Source organism: Saccopteryx bilineata, chromosome 1, assembly GCF_036850765.1.
Source record: "Saccopteryx bilineata isolate mSacBil1 chromosome 1, mSacBil1_pri_phased_curated, whole genome shotgun sequence".
Lineage (NCBI taxonomy): Eukaryota > Metazoa > Chordata > Mammalia > Chiroptera > Emballonuridae > Saccopteryx > Saccopteryx bilineata.
The window spans coordinates 125269576-125289473 of NC_089490.1; positions in this window are offsets into that span (position 1 = coordinate 125269576).

The following is a 19898-nucleotide window of genomic DNA, read 5'->3' on the forward strand; positions in this document are numbered from 1 at the left end:
ATATGGGAGTTGATGCTTCCAGCTCCTCCCCCTTCTCTCTCTCTCTGTCTCTCTCTCCCTCTCTGTCTCTCTCTCTCTCCTCTCTAAAAATGAATAAATAAAATAAAAAAAAATAGTACAAAAAAAATAAATAAAGATAAAGCACATACTGATTAGGTCAATTAGTGAAGACTCTAGGTCTCAGGCTTAATAAATGAGCTGTACTGCATGCATGTCTTTACATCTCTCTCTGATTAGACTGTCGGTTACTAGAGATTACAGACTGAAGTCATTTGGTATCCACAGATGTGACACACAATGGAAACTCAATAAATAATTCTTGAACTGGACTCTCAAACAGGCCCTAAAGGCTGTGGACCAGTAAGAATAGAAATAACAATTTAAAAATTAACTTAAAACTCTGGTCATATATCATTAAGATATTGATATGCCCTAGCTGTGCATATAGATAGGATCACTAAAGACTGATTGGTAATGCTGATCTCCAGGGCAGTAACACATTTTTTATTTACTTTTTTATTTTAGATTTTATTTATTCATTTTTATTAGAGAGAGAGCAGAGAGGGGGGGGGAAGATAGAGAACAGGGGGAGGAGCAGGAAGCATCAACTCCCATATGTGCCTTGACCAGGCAAGCCCAGGGTTTTGAACCGGCAACCTCAGCATTCCAGGTCGATGCTTTATCCACTGCACCACCACAGGTCAGGCCAATAACACATTTTTTGAGCAAATTAGTTTAAGAGTAGGTTTCTTTCTTTCTTTCTTTTTTTGCTGTTTGGTTAGTTGTTGTTATTTATAACATCTGCAATTAAAGGAATTGAACTGCTGCATCCAATAATTTTCAGTGCTTATTGTCTATTTAAAGCCAAATCTAGCAAGGTTCCCAGAGTACTAGGTTTTTATAATGGTTCTACTTCTTTCCTCTCTCAAACATCACTATTTATCTATTTAAAGGTGACAAATTTGAGAATAATCACTGGAGGAATAAATTTAGCCTGACCTGACAAACTAAAAACATGGAAACAAAAATGAACCAGTTTTGTTTTGACAAATCATCTCTTATCTCACTTTTCTTTTAATAGACTTTATTTATTTATTTATTTATTTATTTATTTATTTATTTATTTATTTATATTAAGTGTGAGGCAAGGAGGCAGAGAGACTGACTCCTGCATATGCTTGACTGAGATCCACCCAGCAAGCCCCCTACCATCTCGGGCTGTTGCTTCATTGCTCCACAACAGAGCTGTTGTTTTTTTTTAGCGCCTGATGTGAAGCCTTGGAGCCATCCTCAGCACCTGGGGCCTACTTCTCAGATGAGCCATGGCTGTAGGAGGTGGGAGAGAGAAAGAAAAGGGATAGGAGGAGGGGTGGAGAAGCAGATAGGCACTTCTCCTGTGTGCCCTGACCAGGGATCAAACCTGGGACATCTACATGCGGGCCAATGCTCTCCCACTGAGCCAACCAGCCAGGACCTCATCTCACTGTTCAAACACTAGCTCTGTTTGCAAAATTAAAGAAAAAAAAAGCCCACAAAACTTTAACTTAAAAGATATCTTTCCCTAAAAATGCAGAATGTGAGAAGGAATTATAATAAAGTCATATGATTAACGCAAAGCGCTTTTGTTTGTTCCAGGCTCACATGAATGTACATGAGCTAACAATCATTCAGAATGTCTTTCTTTAAACTATTGGGCTCATTTCTATTCTTTTTGCCCAAAGAACAATCTTGGGTGTGAGGAAAAGTCTTTTTAAAACAGTTTTTCCTATTGTCTTCCTTTTATTAACCAATGAAGTCATAATTGTTTATTGAGTGCTTATTAAGTATCCTCTGCACTAGGGGATACAAAGATGAATACAGCTAGGTCCATTTCCCCAGGGAGCAGTAGAAGAGCTACCGCCATAGTGCCGGTAGCACCCTGGATGGAGGAAACATATCCCCCGCCAGGGGGCGCTGGGGAACATGTCCTAGAATTCTCTTTTCAGCTGAGTCTGGGAGATGGAGTTGGCGTGTGGGGGAAGCAGGGAAGAGGACAGTTGGAAAGAAGGCCCTTCATTTAAGGCACAATGGAACCACAGGAATAAAGGCATCAGCAGCAAAGGCCCTCAAATGTTTGAGAGGGACAGAGGGCAGAGAAGGAAGTGGCACTCAGATTCTGAAGGCCTTAAGAAGAAATGTGGGTGTTGATCCTTAGACTTTATTTTTTTATTTTTCTGAAGCTGGAAACGGGGAGGCAGTCAGACAGACTCCCACATGCGCCTGACCGGGATCCACCTGGCACGCCCACCAGGGGGCGATGCTCTGCCCATCTGGGGCGTCACTCTGTTGTGACCAGAGCCATTCTAGCACCTGAGGCAGAGGACATGGAGCCATCCCCAGCGCCCGGGCCATCTTTGCTCCAATGGAGCCTTGGCTGCGGGAGGGGAAGAGAGAGACAGAGAGGAAGGAGAGGGGGAGGGGTGGAGAAGCAGATGGGCGCTTCTCCTGTGTGCCCTGGCCGGGAATTGAACCTGGGACTTCTGCACGCCAGGCCGAGGCTCTACCACTGAGCCAACTGGCCAGTGCAATCCTTAGACTTTAGATGGCTGCTTCTCAGACTGCTGGCATGAGTGCACCCAGGGGCATTTGAGGCTTTAGGATAAACATAATGCAGCTTCCTAGAGTACCAATTTAATGTGAAGGTTTTGTGAGGGAAAACCATCAATTTTATAGAAAAATAAATGTGTATATATTGCAGAAAGCAAAATTTTTTTTTGGCACAATTGCTTAAATCTTCAGATTCTTAGATTTCTTCTCTCTCAACCTCTTCAACCCTTAGATGTCCTTCAATAATGTCTGGGGACTACTGGAAAGTCATTGCTTAGTGGTATAGAGCCTGGACCTGGGTATGGCCATCCAACCCTCATCAAGAGACCAGCACTATCAGACTGGTTCTCTACTCCCTCCAAAAGAAAAACCACTCTTCAGTGTTAGATATATTCCATCCTTTTCCGTTCTCAGGTTTATATTTGAGTTAGCTAGTCAAAGTTTAGGTAAGTGAATACTAATTATAACACATTTATTATGACTACTATGTGCCATGCACTTTATATATATTATGACGTTCAATCCTTACTCTCCTGTTAGGAATTATGCTTGTTTTGCCCAAGAGAAAATTGACAACTAAGGTCACATAGTTGGAATGGTGGGGTCAGAATTTGAAGTCAGGTCTATCTGATCCTGAAACCCACTTTCTAAGGCCTTTCCTTTATGCAACTCTGCTTGGAAAGAAAACAAACATTCAGACATAGTCAACCACTTTGGGGGGTGCAGTGAGTCCTGAAATTCAAAACATCATACATGATATCCTAAATCCAGGGAGACAAAGCCATACCTTCTGTTCACTGTGAACTAGCAGAATCTCCATCCTGGTAGCCACACCTCTTTCAAAGCCACAGGACCCAAAACAAACACTTGGGCTGGGGAGGTAAAATGCAGATGCCTGGAACTGGGGTTGAGCGGGCACTTTGCCACTGCTTCCCAAAGGTAGGAGTGTATTCACGGAAACAGAAACCAGAACAAAAGGGCTAATGCAAGTAATCTCAATTAGCACACTTCTGGGCTTTAAGACCTCTGCTTCTCTATATAAAGGGGGTGGGGTTTATTTACAAATTTATGTAAATTGGTACCTAATATTTTAATTGATATTTGCTTTGCACTTTGTACTCATCCTATTGTAGAAAGCTTTTTATCTGGCAAAGAATTACTTTACCAGAAAATTGCGTATTGTTTTACAGAAATTGCAAATCATTTTACAAAACAGACATTTTCAGAATCTTAACTGCTTTTGTAGTTTTGGATGGAAAAAAAATTAGTAGTTGAAGGGCAAGAAAAATTAAATATATGGTCAGAACCTTAGTTTTGGGACTTCTGTCTGCCTGAAGAACTGGGTGTGAAGTTCATTAAATGTTGATTCTGGTTCTTACCCTCAGGGTTCTGAGGTAGTACTTTTGGGAGGCCCATGAATTAGCAGGGTTAATAAGCAGCCAGGAGATTCTGAAGCAGAAATTGTGTTTCTAGTTCTGGAATACTATATAACCATTTTTCTTGTTTTCTGTAGATATTAAAAAGGTGGGGCCTATGGAAAGTAACATCACCAGGTGATCTGATCATAAATTCCTTTTTTTCTTTTTCTCTTTATTGCTGTTTTTATTTATTTTAATTATAAAGTCCTAGCTGGGAAAATCAAGGTGGGTAGTCATGCCCAGGCCTGTAACTGCTTTAGCAAAGGTTTTAAGTCAGCCAGCCCCATCCATTGCTCTTGGGCATCTAGTTTAACACACTTTTGAAATGCAGAAGTCATACCTTTTAAAGGCAGGTATTGACTCCCAAGACAGCACACAGTCTTGTTAACCAAACTGTAATCCAATTCCTGCCTTGCTTTCTCCCCCTTTCTGTATGATCCTTCCTATACTTTAGAGGCATAAAAGAAGCTGCAAATCTGTCATTCTTCAGACCATTTGAAACTTTGCTCCTCAGCATGTTGTCAATTTGGCTAAAAAAAAAAACTCTCATAAAAATTCTCTATAGGTCTGGATGTTTCTTTCATGGACATTTCTAATATTACCAGTTGTGCGAATATGTTATTTTTGCAATCAGAACGAAACATCTAGTTTTAACAATGATTTTATCAAAAATTTAAGCTACTGCCTTAGATTACCATAAATACATTGCAAATTTCCCGCCATATCCTGTGATGTCTTACTGAATTTTAGTCACTAAAAGGACAGGCTGTAGGCTGGCGGGGTCATTGTAGTCTAAAGTTTCATTTGGGACTGAGTTTTTCCCACTCTTTTAATACTAAAGTCTTTTAATACTAAAATCTTTTCAACACTAAGCTTTTCTCCACACCCTTGACTGTTGCATGATATAGGGTGGTACACTCTTATGAGGAACCCAATCTATGCCTCAGATGAGTGGCTTTGTATCAGAGACCTCCCTATTTGTATATTGGATTAAAGGCTTTAATTATGCTATATAATAAAGCAAAGACTGGGGGCTCATTCTTTCTAAAAATGCCATCAACGTTGAAAAGGCCTCCCGATCCCATCCTCTTTTCTCAGTGAGTTTATTTCCTTAATTCCACACTGTTCTCCCTCAGGACCTAGAATTACTAGCTGCGCTGATCCGCAGCTCATGGCACCCAGCGTGGGGCCTGGATACGAGAAACTAAACTAAAGGCAGGTGACGAAACTTCCCAAGTATACACAATAAGTTTTGGGGGAGAGTATAATCAGAAATAATAAATTATGGAACAACTAGGCTCAAAAATAAGGGATCTTTTTGTAGAAATGTTTCCATATGAGGACGAATCGTCTGAAGAATATGCAACTGTGAACTAAGAATTATGGGGAAATAACTTATTAGAAATTAAATGGCAATGCTGCATAAATACTTAATCAGAACTAGGAGCAGAACTCCTACGGAGTAGACCTAGAAAGGACAAGAATGTCTGCTATGTCAACCAGGACATGGATCACACAAATCAGAAAGGACAAAGTTTGCTTTTTCTGCCTTCACACCTCCCAGCTCTCTCTTGGCACTCCCCAGGTTCTTGTGATTTAGACTCTGTGGACCCAGATTAAAAATCCTAGACTAGCATGTTTAGGTAGTTTTACAGATGATGTTCAGAGAGGTCAACAATCCTCCCAAATGCATGCAACTGATAAGTGGTACATCTCAGTTTTAAACAAAAAGACTGTCTGATCAAGCCCAGAACACCTCATGTCCAAGGCAATCTCATGAGAAACCCTGAGGAAAATCTCACAAGGCACAAAAAGTAATCTGAGGACGTTACAATCTCTGAGGCCAATGTAGCACTCAGTGGTGGGGGCAAATGAAAGACCAGAGAAATTAAAGAATGATGATGTGTTCATGTGCGCTATGAGATGTTTTAATTTTTTTACTTCTGGACACTATGAAGCATTTAGAAAAAAAAAATTTTTTTTTACATTTTATTTATTCATTTTTTTTTTAGAGAGAGGAGACACAGAGAGAGAAAGAGACAGAGAGAGGAAAGAGATAGAACAGAGGGAGGAGCAGGAAGCATCAACTCCCACATGTGCCTTGACCAGGCAAGCCTGGGGTTTCGAACCGGCAACCTCAGCGTTCCAGGTCGACACTTTTACCCACTGCACCACCACAGGTCAGGTACTATAAAGCATATTTTAAAAGACAACTTGCATTCATAGAAGCCAGTAAGGAAAATATATTGGAGGAAGAGGTATTTATTCAACTGATGTCTAAACAGAACTATGTAATCAACATCATCAGCAGCTTAATTAAAAAGAGACAATAATAAAGTGGCAGATTTACAATTAAGAAGAGCACTATTCAAAATCAGCCTGTTACATGTCCTGCAGCACTGAAAACATGTAACTGTGGTACTATCTTGTTTGTAGAAAGCTTACTGGATTGAGAAAGATTTGTTCCACATTGTTTCATTTCAAATCATAAATCCATAAAAAATTTTGTTAGATAAGCAATGAGGAGACATTAAATGTGTGTCACTAAAAGGGTCCCTGACCCAGTCATCTCTATTGCCACGTCAGGTTGTCTCTATTCTATGGGCCTGCTTTGTTTTCCTCAGAGCCCTTGGTACTGCTTGAAATTATCTCAATTCATATACTACTTGGGTCTTATCTGTGTCCTAAGATGTTATGTCCCTGAGAGCTTTCTGGTTCATTACTGAATACTCCATACTTACATCTGTACTTGGCATAGTGTAGGAACTTGTTGCAAATTTGTTCAAGAAACAAATAATAAAGTCAAAGCACTTGCATTAAAGATTTTTAAAAAATTATATCAACTAAGTTTATTTTTGGGTCTCGTAGTGGAGGAATAGTAGCTGTATCTAAAAATGTTACCTCATTATTTGAGTTTTTTACTTACTAGCCAGTTTTTTTTTTTTTAAAGAGTACCCTGGGAAAAATATACATTATAAATAAAATACATATTATATATAAAAGCCAACATTTATTGTGTGCCCACTATGTGCCAGACACATATTATCAACTCATTTAATCTTGCAACAACACCATAAACTGAGGCAGTATTTTTATGTTCCAAATTTTATAGGTGATAAAATTAAGAACAGGAAGGTAAGGGTTACTGATGTTTTCCAGTAAGAAAGTGGTGGAATTGGGATTCAAACCTAAGCCATCTAACTCCAGAATCTATAGTCTCAATCATTATATAGATATTTTACTGGCTTTCTATTATCTATCAATGTTATACATGGATATGTTATATTTTTTGTAACAAATATGGCAGAAATGATTACATACTCAGAATAGTTTGTTAATTCTACAATGGTTCTGACTTTGGATACAAACAGTGGTTTAAAAAGTAGACATAATCCCATAGATTGTGTATTAGTCACAGAGGAAAACCAGTAAATTTACTGGGAAGAAAATAAAGACTATACTTTGACCAGATAGCGAAAATTAAATTGTCAGTAAGAAAGAGATGGACATCACATGTCCATCATGGATGGAATACTTTGAGAAGGATATGACATTACTTATGTAATGACGCATAACCTGAATTTAATCATGAGGACACATCAAACAAGATCAAGGAGAGGAATGCTCCATAAAAATGAACATCTGTAAAACAACAACACCAACATCATGAAAAACAAAGGAAGGCTGAAGACCTGTTTCCAGTTAAAGGAGAATGAAGAGAAGTGGTAATTAAATGCAATGCGTGATCCTGGACGGAATCCTGTACTGAAGAGAGAAAATGCTATAAAATTCATTATTGAAAAAATTGACAAAATGTTACAGTGGTCTACAGATTAAAGTATTCTAGCAATATTGATTTCCTCAATTTGATTACTGGACTGTGATTATATAATGAGAATTCTTGTTAGTAAATACACGTTGAAGTATAGAATACACATGATGTATGTATGCCATCTACTCTTAAATGGTTCAAAAAATAATTTTGTTAGGAAAGACTTGGTATTTTCAGTGAGAGACAGGGTGCTTCATTGGCCTTATCTGGATTGGATGAACTGTCCCTTGAAGACTGGCTTCCTCTCTTGTTGCATTTCTTTTTGTCACTAAGCTCTTCCTGCAGGTGGTTGCTCAAAGGGAGGGAATCGGTGAGCCAGTGAACTGCAGATTCCATCCTATTTGTAAACTGCATTTCTCATTTAAATGAAAAATACGCCATGCTGCTTACCACAGAAATCTCTTGCCAGTTTAATAAGCAATATTAGACTCTTGTCCCCATGATGCCATGGCTGACTCTTCAAAGCTGGAGAACAGTTTCATGCCAACCTGCTGCTAGATTGAAGAAGCTGCACTCAAACTCTCCTTACCTGATGGTTCTTTCTTATAAACCTCAAATGGTAATCATTGGGAAACATATCACTCTGCTTAGTAACCATAATTAATGTTATCACCCTAATTTCACATCCTGTTGGTTTTAATTTTACTCAAAATACGAACCTGAGGCAACTGAAGCGTTACTATCAACAATGCGCCAAGTAGTGTCTCCTAAAGCTTCTGGCTTCTCACAGCTGATGGAGACTGAAAGTCTGAAGTGAGTGGTGGGGGGTTGAGGACAGGCTCCATCCAGGTTAAGCACTGGTTTTTTAGCTTGCAGGTCAAAGGCCCTTAGACATGTTCAGAAGACCATCAGGTAGCACAGGATGACCAAGGCAAGTAGACTGAAGGGAGTCTGAACTCCTCTTCCCCCACCCATGGAAGGAAGATGATCATGACGGCCTAAAACCTACACTCCAGGAGCGCTCTGTCAACTGTTAAATTTCCCAATCTCACTATCTTTACAATCCTACTGTTTGTCCTTTGAACCAACCATATTATCCTCAGTGAAGGTAGGCTGTCTCATGACAGAATAACAAAAAATACAATTCCACTAACATCTATTGAGTGCCTACTATATGCTAGGCATCATAGCTTACATAATCGAGTCTGCAAATTAGTTGTTATAGAATATATAGATATATTTAAATATATTTTTATTTTACTTAAATATATGTGTGTATATTTAAGTTTAGATGCAGACACTGATGTTGTGCAGTTTAAGTGACACAGGTCAACAGTCACACAGCGAGTAGGAAGAACATTGAAATGTACATGGGTCCATGTTCCTCCCCACTGTATCTCACTACAAGAGCATCCTCAGGCAACTCCCATGCCAACTGGTGTCTGTCTCCCCTCAGGCCCAGGCCATTTCTGAGAAGCTTATATCCTTAAAATTTCAGTAGACTTCAAGGGAAAGCACTTCACTGACAAAAAATGGCAATGTCCCTGAACAGCAAACAGAATTCTCCCTGAAGAACCCAAGAGTCCTGAGAACACAGATCACATTTTGAACTCTGTAAGGGACCTGGAGCAAGTTGGTGTTCAATAAATACTAAATAACATACCAGTTAAATTTAAATTTCCATTCAATATTTCAGGCTAATTTTATACCTTAACTGAATAGATGTCATTTTCATAACAGTACAAAGAAAATGATTAATAATGCTACTTTGTAGATAATATTTATAAGGTATTGGAGGTCTCTTTCCCCACCCTACTTGCACCATGTTATATTTAAAACATTATAGTGTTACTATGTTACTTTCACTTTTTAATAAAAAAAAGGAGTTCAGAGAATATTTTCCAAGTAATCCAAAAATTACATATAACTTAATAGCTTCTGACTTAGTCAACTAAGTTATTATGTTCCAACTCTGTTTCCAATAAAAGTATATTTTTATTCATTCTTCACACCATTGAAGATATGAAGATATTTAAGCCCCTGGTCCAGGACAACATAATGCAACATAGTTTGCATTAGTATTAGTCAAACCAGATGACTTCTGACGTTTCTTAGAAGTTTAATATTGCTTCAGGAGAAAAAACATTTATAACTAAAAGCAAATATATAATATAGATTAATATCTTTTTAAAGTGTTACCTATTTGTTATAAAATAGATGAACAATATAGAACGTGGAACACAAACACAAAAGTTAGGCATCTACTTAAAAAAATTTCTCCAGAGACCGTGTCCAAGCCAGCTTTTTTTCCTTTTTGAAGAATAATATTTTGCCCCTCACTCTAATCATTGTTTGTAGGTAGGAACGACCATGTTCTTACATGACTCCACATCCCCTGGCCATGGGACCAATGAAAGGGCATGCAAACCAATTTGAGCAATAATACTACCTACACTATTGGCCCCAGAAATTGGTGCAGAAATGGGTATATGACCCAAGCCAGGCCAGTCAGAATCCTTTCCTGAGAGTTCTGCTAACTCAAAATGAGAAAGAAAGAACTTTCTTCTCAGCCACTATGAAGATGTCAGCCTAGAATTTATCAGCAATGGCTATGCCCTCACTGGGTGAGAAGAGGAAGCCCACAGTTGAGGAATAGAGCTGAGATTCAAACACAAAAACATATAGAAGAGAGCTTTAATGGCATTTAGATCCTTGATTCTAGATATTCCTCCATGACCTTCCTACATTTGGAAACATGTTCTAAAAAACTCCTTCTTTATGTATGCTAGTTCAAATAGAGTTGTTATCATTTGCAGCCAAACAAGAAAAAAATCTGAATAATATAATTAATACAAAGAATTGAAAGTGGAATTCCCCCAACCCCTTCTCAAGAGGTAGTATAACTGACAGAAAACGAGGGCTTATAGGTATAACTGACAGAAAACGAGTTTGATTCATCTTAAATGAATAGGGAGATCTATTTGCTTCTATAACCAAGTCTTTGTAAGGGCAAGTATATGAGGACTGGGAACCAGCGACTCATGACTAGCTTTGTCTCATCTCCACTTTCTTTTTGTGTTATGTTTACTTCATTCTCTCAGACTAATTCTTTACCACTTGAAATAAGATTGGCTACCAGAAGCTCAAGAATCATGTTGTGACTAGAGAGTAAAGAGGTTTTTCTTCTCCTCTTAAAAGGAGCCACTTAGAAAAACCCTCAAGAAGTACCCTGACTAGTTTGGCATGGGTCGCAGGCCAGGGTTCTTGGTTAGCACATTGGCCTATTCCTGCAGCTAAAGAGAGAACTGAAAAAATGATGGTAGCTTCCATCTGAAACAAATGACAGGTAACAGAGGGTATTATTTCAAGAAAAAGAAAAAAAAAAGGTTTAGGGCAGATAACCAGATACTGTTTACATGCTCTCTGTTAACAGTTTTTGAGGCACACCTTCCAGACTCTTAACTCTTGTGAAGCAAACGTAGAAAAATATGAAAGTTCCACTTGATCCAAGCATGCTGGGTAAATCCCAATAGTCAAAACAAAGCATAATTAAAATTTAGATTTCTCTGTGAAAATGGGATGTCATATTTTATCTGGTGTTAATATAAAGGGGTAAAATGTCCCTGTTTCTAACAGGTGGTATTCTGCTTTATTTCAGAACCAAGAGAAAACCAGAATTTAGAGGTATAGACAAATACCTAAAGAACTTAGAGGTATAAACATAACCCTGATGACTGGGTTGAATTTCATACCTAACTTTTAGCAGAGGACATCATTGTGAAAGGATGTTACAAAGGAATCCTTCAGATAAAGTTCTGAGATGACTATCACATCCGCTACATCCCTTAACATATGTTGCTAGCACAGTTCTGGGCATATAGATTAATTTTCAATTAATTCATGACTAAGTGCTTTAGAATAAAATATAGGTACTTATTTTCATTAGACTTCTCTTCACTGGGGAGACATGAATCTATATCTATCTATCTATCTATTTATCTGTCTATCTATCATCTATGGATTTTTTATATTTGAAAAGAAATTAATGCCTTTGCATTTTGGCAATGTTTAAAGATGTATCTACAAGGCTCTATGGTGTAAGCTTGGATAGCTAGCCTTGAAAGGGGTCTCAGGGAGTCTCACCTCCTTGGTTTTTATGCCCTTGTGTTATCTTCTCCACAATGAATCTAGGCTGAGCTTTGTGACCAATAAAGCAAGAAATAATTGTTTCTAAAGCAAGGTGACTCTTCAGCTATGCCTTGTCCTCTTGTATTATTCACTCTGGGAGAAGTCAGATTTTATGTTAAGTAGCTCTGTGGAGAGGCACATGTAGAACAAAAACTAAAGTCTCCTGCCAATAACCACCACCAACTTTCCAATCATCTGAGTGGTTCCTCTTTATCCTCAGGGAAGCCGTTACATAAATGTCAACCTCAGGAGACAATCAGGAGAACTTCCTAAGAAGACCAAGGTTGAACTCCAGCCAAACCATTCCCTAATTACTGGCCTATGGATTAATACTGTGAGAAATAATCCATGTTTATTGTCGTTTCATGCCACTGAATGTTGGGGGCAGGGATATTTGTTACACAGCAATAAATAACTAATATATAAACTAACAAAAATAAATTTAACAAATATATCTCAGTAAGCATAACAGCAACTTTTTCTTCCAAAATATGTACTAAGTCAACTTTAGGATGTCAAATTAGACCACATTACCACAATTGGAATACGTTTTCTTGTTTCTTCTTCCTGTTGAGTCTACTATTCTGAGAAGTGCATATCTTTCAAATGCTTTTTTCTAATAATTTAACATTTGTCTTCAGCCAATAACATCTTTGTTGCAGAGAAAACTAGGAAACACTGTTTTTTAAACCAGTAGTAAAAATTTGGGGGAGAGCTGAGGTCACTAGTAAAAGAATACAAAGTAGCAGTTAGGCAATATCTCTCCACCCCATCCAACAGGTTTCCTTTAACAGCTAAGCAGACTTGAACCTTAAAAAAAAACACCCTTAACAAAAGTGTTGCTGTTCATATATTTAAAATTTTTTGTTGTTCACCTTCACTAAGTAACTGGTTGAGAAAATGACTGTTACTGAAATATTTTTAGTTATGTAAACTACTTGTTAATTGCTCAAGGAAGGGGTGTTTGGAACCACTTCTGCTAATATTTGCTTTCCTGAACACCAACTGTCCTTTAGCTGCATGTTTAAAGGATTCAAAGAAAGAGCTGTAAAAGCTACAAAGTTTAATTCTTTCAACTGCCTATACCAGTGGTTCTCAAACTTTTTGAAAAATGAAAATGACTTTTTTTTAAAAGAACTATCTTTTGAAAAATCTAAACTGATATAGGCATTCTAACAGAGGTAACAATAAATTGCCCTAAGTTAATAATGTCTAAAGTTACAGAATTTAACATAAGTAAAATAAAAATGTGGCCCTTTTTTAGCTCCAGAGCTAAAAAAAATCCTACCAAGTTAAAAATCATTATCATTCAGAAAGTACATTAGTGGCTGCCTATGGCAGAGGGTGTGAGGGGTGGGCCTGACTGCTACCAGGTTTGAGGTTTCTTTCTGGGGTGATGAAAATGTTCTAAAATTAGATTATGATGCTGGTTACACAGCTTTGTAAATATACTAAAAACCATTGAACCGCACACTAGGAAGGAGTGAATTTTATAAAATAAAAATTATACGTTAATAAAACTGGTTTTAAAAACTGTCATTGATGACCCTGAAGATATTCAAAGGATTAGCAGTGTACAAAAAGTCACCAACAGGATGGTTCCAGTTCAAGTTGCTGTTTTCCTCTTGCTTCTGAACACACACGTGCACATGATAAAGCTGAAGTCAAGTTTGATGGTGCCCCAACGGTACATTTAAAAATTCTCTAACAAGAAAGACAACAAATAGGCTTTTTAAAGCTTAAAGGTTTTCTTTACCTTGTGCTCCGACAATAAATTTGATAGACTTCGGACCTGCTGTCAGAACTGAAGAGGTAATTGCTATGCTGTAATTGTTGGCAGTTAGTATCAAGGCAAATGCACAGTACAAAACTGAAACTCTTACAAGTAAAAAAAGCAGGCTTTTCACAGATATTACTGTAACAACAACAAAGTATACCAGTTATTTTCCATTTTAATTCTTTCAAAAGGTTATAAGGAATTTGTTTTCCGATAGGTTAATTTACAAATGTAACAGTTGCTCTAAAATACATAAGTTTACTCAGTTTGTTTAGTTCAATTTTTCACTTCTACCACATCAACAACAACCAAAAAAAGCCAATTAACTAGATTTTGTTAACTGCCTATACCAGTGGTTCTCAAACTTTTTGAAGTCAGGGCTTATTTAAAATCCTACAAATAATTTAATTGTAGGTGCATTATATACAAATTTCTGAGAAATATGTTATAATAATTAAGTCAAATATTAAAGAAAAAAAGTCCAAGTGTGCTTTTATGGTAATTAAACGAAATAAATAGGACAGAATTAAATTTATTCTGACATTAAAAAACATTTTTATGTTACATTTTTTGTTATGCGTTTTAGAATTTGTAAAAAAGGGGTTAAAAAAAAAGACAAAAAGTTATCTTTTTATATATATAGATACATTCTTAGTAAGATTTAGTAAATTCGGCAGGTCCCGGTGCAAATGTGTTAAGTTTTTTCATTTTTGTGTTTCTGAGAAACATGAGCCTGATGTGTCCTAGCAATTTCTTCAATGTTTGGGTATATATTTGAAAGGCAAATTCTCATTTCCTCATCAATACATTGAAGAATTCCTCTCTTTTCACTCTTAATTGTGTTGAGTGCAGAAAACCCACACCATACATATTATCTTAACGTGACACCAAACAAAGGATAGAATAAACTTGCCTCCAGTCTTTCCGGGGAACATGGGGGGTAGTGTAAACAATCCAGCACCACAGCTTAACAGTCTTTTGCAACCTAATCAGGCAAGTGAGGTGAGGGGTTGGGCAGACTGTCAGCTTACAGCCAATTCCCCACACCTGTGTCCCCCAAAATCTAAACTCCAAAAACCCTGTTGGTGTTTTGGTCCCCAACAGGCACATATTTCTCTGGAATACTATAGGGCGCACCTGAAAATGTTCTAGGGTGCACCAGTGTGCCCTGGCTCACACTTTGAGAACCACTGGCCTATACCATAAGAGTTTTCTGAGAGAGAAAGGATTAGCTCCTAAGTAAGGCCAATGAATGTACTCCAACTATAACTCTATCTATATATTTTATAAATTAATTAAAAGCTTATTAAATATCCCAGGATGAGTTGTATATTTATTTAAAAATATAAAATTTATATTAAAAATAAAGTATGATATTTATAATGAAAGAAACCATAAACAAGAGACTACTGTTGCAAGATTGCATTTATATCATATTCTGGAAAAACAAAGCTATAGGGACAAGAAACAGATTAGTGGGCCTTGGTTGGATAGCTCAGTTGGTTAAAGCATCATTCCAATAAGCCAAGTTTGGGAGTTCTATTCCCCATCAGGGCACATACAAGACTTAACCAATAAATGCATAAATGAGTTGAACAACAAATCATTGTTTCTCTCTTTCGCTCTCATCTTCTCTCCAAAATTAATCAATTTAAAAAAAAGAAAAGAAAACAGACCAATGCTTCCCTAGAGCTGTGAGAGAAGAGACACTGACTGCAAAGTCCCACTGGGGGACTTTCTGGACTGATGGAAATGTTCTGTATCTTGACTGTGATTGTTATTACATGACTGTGTACATTTGCCAAAGCTCATTGAACTGTACATCAAGAGGGATACATTTTAATGTCAGTAAATTATAGCTTGAAATCTGATACAATTATATTAGAAATACTAGATTTAACTATTCCAATTAGAGTATGCTGTTAGAGTTAACTATATTATACTGAAAATACACTATAGCATCAAACAAAAAAAAATGAGTCTTTTGTTACTGGAGATTTTATGATTTCACCAAATCTTTTATCTTTATTGTAGGAAACTTGATGACAGTTTTTCAAATTAATCTGGGTGGAAATTTTAATTCTTTAGGTTAAAATTACCTCCTACAAGGCAGATAATAAAATGTTTTACAGTTAACTTCAAATAGCAATCACTTGCTTATTAATTATGAACATATCCCCTAATAATTCTTGTACTGTTTTTATTATTACAACTATATATTTTGTACCTGTAGTTTAAAGCCTACTAAGTTGTAGCCACTTTCTCTTTCTCAAATGTCTATAGCAATTCAGAAAAGAATGTATTTGACTTAGTTTTTTTGATGTAGATACTTCTTTACTATTTGTTGAGGTGGCAGATTACCCAAATTATAAAGTAATTTTTCCTGGTATGTGTATACATATATGGCAATGTTACACATCTAATAAATAGGAGAATTTAAACCTGGATTTTGCCATTGGACAACCTATATTTTCATATTTATTTCCATTTTCCACTATAATGTGAGTTGTTTGCTGGAAGGGACAATATGATAACGTGTTTACTCATGTGCACTCTCTACTGTATCCACTTCAATGTAATGCATGTAGCAGATGCTCATATATGATTGCATTAAGACAAAGCTGATTCATTAATAGTTATCATAGAGAGTTGTATGCTACTGTACAATTTAATTTTATATCAAAATCTTTTTTGGGGAGTGTATTTATATCAAGAGTTAGAATGAAGGGCTTTCCCCCTCATCAATCACAAATTTGATTTAGAATTGATCCTTAAAAATAGCGGTTGTCTTATTTTTTAAAAAGTATTTCCTTTTATCACGCATAACTTATTTCCATTCCGAAGAATTTAAGATGCCATTTGATTGTGGTTGTGATGGCTCTAGTAGATTGGTGGTCAATATTCTAGCAACCTTTTAATGTGCTTATTTGGCAGAGGCTGCAAAGTCTGCCAGATTCCTTGCAGCTAGGTCCCAGAATTGACTCAGGCTCAGCTAATAAGATGCACTTTTCCTAAGAGCAAATCATACATGTGTTGCCTCTGCTGGCAAGCATAGTGGTGGAGGTATTGGGCTTTTCTGTGACAGCATCAGTATAGCACCCTCACTGTCCAGTCACTAGTTTCATGGCCATTGAAGGCCATGGGGAGGGGCATGGTGTTGCTGGTTTATATTATAACAAGTATGAATTGGTTCTGGAGCCAGGAACCATAGCAGTAACTCCCTAATGGGGCAGTGTAGTGTGGTCTGGAGTCTGCAACTTCCTGACTAGAGAGAGAAGAGCAATAGCTACCTTGGTGGTCCAGCTCTGTGCTGTGGCTTTGTGAGTTGTCCTTAAAGCTCAACCTCAAGTCTATTTCTTCAGCTATTTCAGTGGCTCTCCAGCCATTTAATACCCCATAATAAATCCTTTCCTGCTTAAACTAGCTTGAGTAGATTTTATTTTCTGCAAATGAACCCTGACCAATATAGAAATGAAATGAATTGTAGTCATCTATAGACAAAAATTAAATAAATGAGAGCACAGCATTGTCAATCAATAAAATGATGAAAATAACTCCTGAGCTTAGTTAAAAGATATGGATTTTCATTGTAAGTTTAAATGGACATTCTCTGTCTACCTATAATCTAATGAACTCCAAAGAGAAAGCCAAATATTGCATATAAATTAAACATTGCCTGAAACAAGTAAGTATTGATCAAGATGTGTAAATTTATGGTATTTTCTGTTTGATAGCACTATTTAAAAGTGATGTTAGGCATGATTAAGTAGAAGTGGAAGGGAAACAAGTGATTGAACCATGTGAAATTATTTTTTAATAGAAACTTTCTAAGATGTGCTGATATTACCTAGTCATGAGAAATCTTAAGCAAAGCCTGTGAGGCCATTCAAAACTATAGACCCCCAAGCTCCAATGAGGAAAGTATTCGAGAGTATGGATTAAAAGGGAAGCCCTTTATAAATAGTTTTGCTTAGGGGTCTAAAACTATAAACAGGATAATACATGTAAATTTTTACCTTGAAATCATATAATTATTTGGTGCTAGTCAACTTACCACAAAGGATTTAGAACTTTTACAAGGAAAAAAAAAACACCCTTAAATGTAGACTATTATGATGATTATCTATTTTTAGGATATTTTTCTTGAATGGTACTTACAGCCACCATAACAACTTTCATGATTCTTTAACTTAAAATAGTGAAGGAGAAGTCTTATAGTATCACCTAGGTGCTCAGGTTACATCATTGTGAATGTATCAGCAATGTGGAACTCCTGTTTAAAAGAGCTGACATGGTCTTATGGTATACTTACTGCAACCCAACAAGCAGAAACCATGAAGTAATTTTCCCAATATACGCAGGTTTGGTCAAACCCATATTAGAAACTTACATCTAGTCTGACTGAGGTTTCATATTTTAAAAGAATGCAGAAAAACTAGAAGGGGAATAGAACATAGCACAAAGGCTTATTAAAAGAGCTGGACAATTGGGCATAAAAATGGTAAGGAAAGGAACTGGCTTTATTTAGCCATAAAGAAGCCAAATGGTCTTAATAGGCAACTTACCATTCTTTGCTGTAAAAATAAAACAGACAAGTTACACCTAGAAGGCCTAACCACCCAGACAGTTACAACATAGAATTAAATAAATAGAAACATAAGATTTGCAACAACAATCATCTAAGCGAGGACTGGTTCTACCTTTTCATTCCAAAATAGCCAGATCAGCCAAGAGAATCCCCATAATGTGAAAACTTCAGGAAAATAAGACTGTAGTTGAATGATAGAACGCCTGTGCTGAAATACTATTTTAAATATTTCATTTTAGGAAGAAATACTCCAACTATTATTTACTATGGGGGAAACCATTAATGGGAAGGCCAGCACTCTGCACCAGTTGAACATATTTTCAGACATAGAATAACTCATTCATATAGGCATCTAGCTAGCTATATTAGCAAGTTATAGCAAGTCTGATGAATAATTATATAGGACATATTTAACATGTAGTGACGAACTTGAATCTCCATCAGTAATACTTATTCTGTAAAGCCAGGCTGCATGCTAACACACAAAAAAATAATAATATATTGGCTCTTGGCTCTTTCTCTACTTTCTCTGAGGTAACTCAGTGATTCAAAGAATAATCTAAGTCATTATGCTGGTTTCTAAAATAAATCAGGCTGGGATTAAAGATGGCAAAACAACAGGAGACTGTTATCAAATGCTATACTTACTTCTTTAGAACCTAAAATATTTTGATAATAGAATGAGATTGAGAATTAGGGCTCAACCTTTGATTGTCAGAAAAACAAACAAACAATAAAACAGCATGGCTGATTGCCAAAACAATACCTCAGACGCTGGGCCTCCCCAGTGACCGTATATCAAAATGCCAACCTGGAGGGGTTTGGGAGGGAGATCAGAAGGAGTAAAAAAGTGATGTTAACAAAGAGGTCTGGATGTGTTCTGGAATTAGATAAAACCTTGATGCTTTAACTCTGTCTCTTAAAGAAGCTTAGAATTCCAAAAAGAAAATAAAAAATGTGAGAAAATATCTTCTTGGTCCTAATGAAAAATAGAATGCAGAATTATCTGATGATCTTGAACTACTTCCAGGATTCTGTTTGGATAAGCTGGCAAAATGAGAGTTTCAGATGTTCCCCGTCACGGAACTCTGTGCCTTTTTTGCTGCCCTATAGATATTGCTCTGGGCAACAGCTTCCCTCCTCAGTTCCATGGAAAATCTAACAGACTGTCCATCAGACAGCTCTACGACCACAGGCCGCAGCATCCGAGGACGCCCTTCTCTGGACAGTGGTTAGTCCAGGGTGGCTATGAGCCTTGGAGATTAGCATGGCTTTTGGAGAATAGAGGCCACATCTCCTTCTGGGACCACCAGCTAGCACATCCATGTAAGCCTGGGATAGGGAAGACCACTTGGAGAGAGCCTGCAGATTAATGAGTCCAAGACAGAGGTGGAGCCAAGAGACAAAGAGTAAACACAATCGTGATAGCGGTATTTGAGCCAGACCCAGAAATGGCAGAGACAAACCAATCCTTGTGTGTTTTCTCTCTTTTTTTAAGTAAGTCAATATACTTTTTTGTTTAACCTATATGGGCTTAGATTTCTGTCACTTGCCACTGAAAGAGCCCTA